The sequence below is a fragment of the Phodopus roborovskii genome, unplaced genomic scaffold (assembly GCF_943737965.1).
Source record: "Phodopus roborovskii unplaced genomic scaffold, PHOROB, whole genome shotgun sequence".
Lineage (NCBI taxonomy): Eukaryota > Metazoa > Chordata > Mammalia > Rodentia > Cricetidae > Phodopus > Phodopus roborovskii.
In genome coordinates this window covers 417,494-424,948 of record NW_026126716.1, presented here as the reverse complement: position 1 = coordinate 424,948, position 7,455 = coordinate 417,494, and the positions used below count along the sequence as shown (strand labels likewise).

The following is a 7,455-nucleotide window of genomic DNA, read 5'->3' as shown; positions in this document are numbered from 1 at the left end:
TGTTAGCTGGCAGCAGTCTTGTAGTTCTCTAGACCTCATGATTTTAAAGACTTATGTTTAAATAGAGCCTATTGCATCAGGGTCAGCCACACACATTTGCGAGTGCACCTCACCAGTCTAGTAGTGCTGTGCTTTTGAAGAGGTGTCTGAAGTTGGGAGCACTCAGCAGCACAGAGAAAGCTTCATCCCCCATGCAATTTCCCCAGTCTTTGTCTTTCCTGGATCCCCTTTGCTGTGGTAATAGAACCTGGAGTGACTAGTATTTTCTCTTTCCTTCCTGCCATCTGACTTCCCATAAAAGAAGCCTTTAACTTAGTTTAAGCCAGTTCAGTTTCTTCAAAACTCATGATATTCAGATCCTCATCTTTTCAGAGCTCTGGAGAGAATAGAGGAAGCACATTAAAATACTCCTGAATTATTGCTCATCGTGAGGACTTTGCTGTGCATTGGTAATTCCGAAAAGACTATTTTGGTTGTATGTGATTGAATTTTCAGCATCAGGTAGACCTCTGTAGGATTCTCCTAGTAGGTCAGGGAGATAATGACACTGACTGAAGTGCTAGCTGTGACAGCCTCAAACCTAGGGTAGAATCTCCAGAAATCACCTGACAATTGGCTGTGGGTGGCCACCTCCCTATTCTAAGATCTCTTCAGGTTACATGAGACAGGGAGACAGAGAAGACCTGTTTTTTCACAGCACAGATAGCAGGGAAGACACAGAGCACAGAGAGATTCTTTTAGACTAACAGTGCCAGGGAAGGCCTGCACTCCAGGCAGTCAGCTCACATCTGCAGATGTGCTGTCACACCTGCGCATCCTTGCCCACACATGAACATACACATTCTGAAAAATGCACACATATCATAGACATGTACAAACACATGGTTCATATATGAAGGATTTCAAAGGAGAAATCACGAATATTGAAGAAAAAAGTTCTCAAATATGCCATCTAAATACATTATTACTTTTATTTTTTATTTGTATCATCTGGCTTTACAGCCTAAATAGGCCTTAACTTGAAATCCTGGCCCCTCACCTAGGAAATGCTTAAAATCCAAATATGCAACTACTGGGCTGGAATTTTACATATTTCTAAAGTATTGGTTGATTCTTGTCTGCACTTGCATGAGTCAAATCTCTCCTTGAATGACAACCTCAAGCAAAATTGCAATTCCCTTCTTAATTACACATTGGTGAGAGTTAGAGTGCCCCAGCTGTGGCCCTGTGTATTCAACAATCAGCATATTTACAGATGATCTTAGAGAGTCACTCTTAGAGAGCCTAAAGCCTGTGCAATCAGCAATCTACACATCTGCATAACATAACATCGGAGCAGAAGTAAGCTATGCTGTTCCTTTTGGACTGTAGAAACAACCAGGTTAGAGTATGTGCCCTCAGCTAATTTGAGGGAAAGAGCTTTGAGAAGAAAGTTCTCACCTGGATTGTGGTTGTATTATAGGCAGGGGGCTCCTGAAGTGATATCCAATATCTTTGAGATTTTTCCTCCAGGCCACCAGGCTGAGCTCCACTCATGGACACCAGGTCCTGTAACCTCAGACTTCTCTCTCTTTTCCTTTGCAGGTCAGAACTCCAAAGGCCTCCGCCCTGTAATCCTTCCAAAGGACCTTTGTGATCAGTTTCTGCGCTGTGCACGGAAGAACACCAGGAAAGGCATAGAGACATGCGGTGTATTATGTGGTACCATGGTAAATATAGGAAAACCCCTTCTTGATCTGAGGCTGTATCTTATTCCCCTTTGGCTGCCCTTGACTCCCAGAGAATATATCTAGGGGCTGTATCCATACATATCCCTCAACAGAAGGAACCATGTGTGAAATGACATTAGCTAACTTGAATTTGATGAGTTTCTGTGTCCTGGTGATTACCTACTTTGTGCTAAGGCTTAGAATAGAAACTAAACACTTCAAGACCTGTGAGCAGACCTAATGCCTGCTGCAAACAAAACCCTAACCTAGGATATGCTATTGGAGAGATCTCATGTTCATCTCATTACCCCTACATTTTTCTGTTTCCCAGGAAAGCACTGGAGCAGTCAAGGTGGGGGAAACACTGGGGTGAGGGTAAAGGATGAGGGTCATTCACTGGGGTGAGGGCTTCATTTATTTATGGAAAGTTGGATTGACAGTAACTGTAACAAGTTGTTTTCTTGTGGCAGGTCAAAGAAGAATACCATGTGACCCACATAATTATTCCTGTGCAGACAGCAGGCCCTAATTATTGTTATGCGGAGAATGAGGAGGAAATATATTTCATACAAGAGGAACTGGGCCTTCTGACGTTAGGTTGGATTCATGTAAGCAAATTGATTTCACAGGTGGTGAGCCCAGCTCTGTGTCTGCACAATCAAGACGAATTTCATCCATCTGTGAGCACCCACAGTCACTGGTGTTCTAGTGTTTAGTCAAAAGGCACATTCCTTGGTGCATTTCACCTTTACTAATTTACCTCTTCCTCAGTGTAGTTCTTCATTGTTCCACTTCTTGGTTAATGTGTTGTGCATTGTAGACTCCCTAGGAGGTAAGAAAACATGGTGTAGACACCATCACCCTAAATGCTGTATGGAAGTATTTCACTCAGTCAAGAGAGTTCCCTCTGTTGATATCTTTTTGCCTTTATGAAGAAGTACTTGGTTTTGTACACCCAAAGAGCTTCTTCATGCAAAGTTGCATCCAAATTTCCTTATTTGCTTTACAATAATACACCATGGCAGATGGAAGTAGGTTCTGTGAAGCCAGGTGAAGGCAGGAGATAATCCCCTGGAGGCTTTTGTTTGCTGAGATTCAGAATACCTGGTAAATGGTGGGTGTGACAGCAGGAGAAGTGACTTTCTGACAGATAATAAGACCTAATGGGGACTGCTTGAGCACAGTGGGTTATTCCATAACAAAAGGCTGCAGGAGAACTGGTCATGGGTTTCCCAGAAGCCACAGACCAGAGAGAGAATTCAGGATGTGACCTAGGGACAATCTCCATCTGCAAGGGGATTCAGTTCTCATGCTGGAGCTGGGGTTCATTGATGAGTTTGGCTTCTGAAATTTAAGCAGGCCATGGTGCCAGAGACTAAAAGGTTTAACTAATCCATAGAAATACAGTATACAGGCAGAATCCTGGCATCCTGTCATTCAGGAGGTAAGAGTTCTGGATGATGACTTTGGCACCAAAAAGTAATAACCAGAAAGAAAGAGGCTTGAAAAAAATGGGTTGAGTTTACGGCTATCTGGGAGTCTTACAGGACTGTCATGTTGAGTCTTCATCTAAGCTGTAGATCCCATAGGAAGGGAGAGTCATGAGGCCACTCTGTGCAGAACTAGTTTAACAGAATCTTCAAATGTACATGAATGGGGCAATGGCTTGTTTTGTTGGTTTTACCAGTTTTTACTTCCTTTCTTTTTCCAAATGTTTTCTATTTTAAAATATAGCTAATTTGTAAGTATGCATACATTTGCAGTGTAATTAATGACTTCTTGATGAAACATCCATGTGAATAATACTCTTAGAGAAGGAAACAGGAACCTTCCAAGGGCCTTGTCAAGCTTTGCAACTTCTCTCTTCTGAGACTGATCTCCTTCTTGTTCTAACCATCTCTTTCTCATTTCATTAGTATTCATCTACTAAGTGTGCCTTCCTCCATGATATCAGCATTTCAGTACTGCTTGTGTCTTGAAATGTAGAGGTTAGATATTTGGTTTTTACATCTGGCTTGCTTGCCTTAACATCTGCAATGTTCATCCCCTTTGTGGCATGCAGTTGCCTGAGGTGTGCTTAAACCTGGCAGGCTATGAAGGAAGGGAGGGAAGAGGCATAAGTTAATGCAACAGTACTAGGTAGAGTAACACAAAATACGACCAGATGTGGCTTCTCTTCACATAGGAAGATATCCCACAGCTCTTAATGGCAGGGAACTGAAGACTCACAGAGTCTGTTGAACTGAGGTTCTAAATAGTTTGGGAACTCTTCGTAAAGATGGAATAGATTCTATTGTTGGCAGGAGGGAAGCAGATGTAGGTTAGAAGCTAAAGGACAAACTTGGAATTGTTATTGTTTAGACATCAGGTATATGTAAATATGGATGAATAAAAGTCTAGTTCTCAGGGAGGGAACAGCCTCAAGTAATTTTTTAAAGCTCAGCTTCTAATGACCTTATAGATTAGGTTGATAAGTGAGGTCATTTCCTCTTCCTTCTCCACCTAGCAGACCACAGATGTGTCCCAGCATGATTTGGCGAGTCATTGTGGGAGGCAGTGGTTGAAAATTCTTGGGACCTGCTGTGTTGGGTATGTCATTGGGCTTACTGTGATTTCTTGAATTCTTTTGTCTCCATAGACCCATCCAACCCAGACTGCCTTTTTGTCGAGTGTGGATGTACACACACATTTTTGCTACCAGAAGATGCTGCCAGAATCAATTGCAGTGGTGTGCGCACCCAAATATAAACAGTGAGTATATATAATTTAAGCCTAGACGGTACAAGAGCAAAATCCTCTATGGCTCAGAACACTGTAAAAACTAAGTAATATCCAGAAAGTCTTAACTGAGTGCTATAGAAGCCCCCTTTTAAGGTGAACATTCTAACACCAGCTGCTCTTAACAGATGTGCTGACACCACTGTTCGTTTTCTAAGACAAAGCACAAAGAAGTGATCTCAAGTGTCAGAGGTTGAAGATATTCCACACAAGAAACTGCCTAAAGTGTCATTCTCAATATCAACTTAGTCTGAATTCCTCAGCAGAGCTAGTGTTGGGAAAGCAATGAATCATCCTGTTTCTTTGAAAGAATTTTGTACCCTGGATAATGTCCCACAGGAATTAGTGGTCATAGGTTTGAGCGCTACCCCATTTATTCCTGACAGTGATTGGCCTGAACTGGATTGATTCTTCTTTGTTCTCAATTCTACTGTTGAGAATTTTATTATTAAGTCAAACTACAAGAAAGGGATCAAGAGAGAGAAAACCATAGAGAGAGATACACGTAAGGAGAGGAATGAGAAGGAGAGAAAAGAGAGGAAGAAAAGGGAGGGAGGACAATTAGGACTATGACAGAGAAATAGTCTAACAGAACTTCAATGATAGTGTTTACTAGGAATAGAAGGAAGACATACACATCCTCTGTGCGGGAGGAAGAATTGTGCAGGTCAGAGCAGAGAGAGCAGGAGAGCAGGGGAATAAGTGTAGGTATGAAAGAGAAAGAAGAGAGGACATAGAGGAGAGGAGAGAGAGGGAGGAAAGAAAGGGGAAGGGGAGAGAAGAAGATGGAAAGAGGGAGAGGAGAGAGAGACGAATGAGTGTTGTGGGGATTTCTGTTTGACTGTGAGTCTGCCTTTCTCTTTTCAGAACAGGAATTTTCACACTGACAACTTTTGGATTAAAAGAAATATCAAGCTGCCCCAGGAGGGGCTTCCATCCCCATAATCAGGACTCAGCTCTTTTCTGTGTAGGTATCTGTATACAGGAGAAGAAACATAATAACATTGTGAGAATATCCAAACCCTGTCCCACAAAATTTATAAGAGCCAGGGATACAACCACAGAGATTCAAGGAAGCTTGAAATCCTGGAATCAGAATGCTAAGTCTAAGAGGTAGAGCATTCTGTGTGTGATTACATGTATCATAATTAATATGTATATGCATTTGTATAGAATTTGGATCACACTCTGATCCTAAAGGGAAAATAACACTTGTGTACATTTCAGCTCTTCTTTTAAAAAGATATATAATTTTATATTTCATTATATTTATACCTGTACTTTCATTGTGTAGCCTTTTAAAAATAGAACATATTTTTATTTTAATTTGTTGTCTCTGTGGATTTTCACATGAGAGTTTAGTGCCTGTGTGGTAAAAGACTTTTGCAGATGCCCTAGATATGGAGCAAGGCAGTGAACACTTCCTACTTCCCTTCAAGAATAGTAGGTGTTGTTAAACCCAGTACTATTCTCAAGGCCCCACCTTGTAAGTCATGGTTCATACCAGGGTGATCAGTTTTTTTGTAGCCAGAAACTTTCTACCAGAACTGTTCAAAATTACCTAGCTCCATTTTGGAGTACAGTAATGTTGTTTCTGAGATATTAAAAGATATTGCTCATTTTAAAAACGAATTATCTAGAACGGGAGTTCCCAAGTTGCCAATTGTAATAACCCCTTCCATGGTGAAAAACACCCATAACATAAGCTCTTGGGCAGTTGCAGTAGATCATCAATTTGAGGCTAATTGATGTTACATAATAAGACTTTTAGACTGATGATTACCTATCATGTTGTAGACCCAGAGTGACCATCCCTGAAATGTCAGTAATGTCACCATTACAATCTGATTAATGGAATGACTCCCCTCAAGGTCTATTGGGTCACCTTTGCCATCTGATGTACATTATGACTCCAATGGTGCACTGAACTTACACATCTCTAACAACAAACACAATAACAAAAACAACAACAACAAAAAAACTATTTGCTATGTGACTCTGGAAAATAGATGGAAAAGATCCTGAGATACACAGAGATGATTGACTCTAAACATGAGGCATGAGGAGAACTAGGTGGGAGTGTTGGGGACCAGAACTTTTGACATTACTTCTAATGACATCAAGATTTCACCACTTGGCTGAGAACTATCTGGCTGCAATGAAATTCTTCAATCAAAACTTACTGCTCGGGATGTGGCTCAGTTGTGATAGTGTTCCAATTTTAAGCATTAGTATCTGAAATCCTTTCCCAGCACTGATGAAAACAGTTGTGCTTATGTTTGCCTATAATCCAGCACTGGGAACCTCGAAGCAGTAGAATAATGTCAGGATCCTTCTGGCTTAGCTAGGCTATGTGTGCTAGCCTATGTCGCACAAGGCCCTCTTTTGGTATAAATAAAATGTACAAGTTGTTTCAAAACTGATTTCCATTCCCTAACAATATTTCCCTTTTTCCAATTGCAGGACTGCCGTCATGTCACCATCCAAAACAGCAGGGTGACAATCACGGATTTGCGATGAGTAAATCCCACAGACCCACCTCAGTGGGAGCCTATGTGTGTGTGTGTGTGTGTGTGTGTATGTGTGGGTGTGTGTCTGTGTGTGTGTGTGTATTTTGTATATATGTGACTGAATGTATGGTGGTGTGTATCTGTGTATGTATGTTAACCTGTGTTATGTATGTTACATCTGTGTTAAGGGTATCAATGGTATAGTATGTATTTATGGCACACTGTGTTCATTCACAGAGCCCAGATGAACTTAGTTCTACATTTCTGTTTTAGCAATTAGGAAAAGCTTCAATAAAACACAGAAGAATGTGATACATAAAGTCAAGACCTCTTGAGTACAAACCCTGAGTCTAGATGTGAGATCATAGAAATTTATTTGATTTCAAGGTGAGGTGGCTATATTTTTGACTTGTCAGTAATATCTTTCGTCAATAATGCACAAAGTGAGAAATGTGATA

At 40.9% G+C, this 7,455-nt stretch overlaps 1 long non-coding RNA gene across 1 annotated transcript; it reads left to right on the top strand.

Moving 5' to 3' along the window:
* The first annotated feature begins 4,345 nt into the window (after positions 1 to 4,345).
* Positions 4,346 to 7,020, top strand: LOC127214457 (uncharacterized). Its single transcript, XR_007833851.1, has 3 exons — positions 4,346 to 4,460; positions 5,355 to 5,454; positions 6,951 to 7,020. It is a non-coding gene; the product is annotated as an uncharacterized LOC127214457 (long non-coding RNA).
* The last annotated feature ends 435 nt before the right edge of the window (positions 7,021 to 7,455 follow it).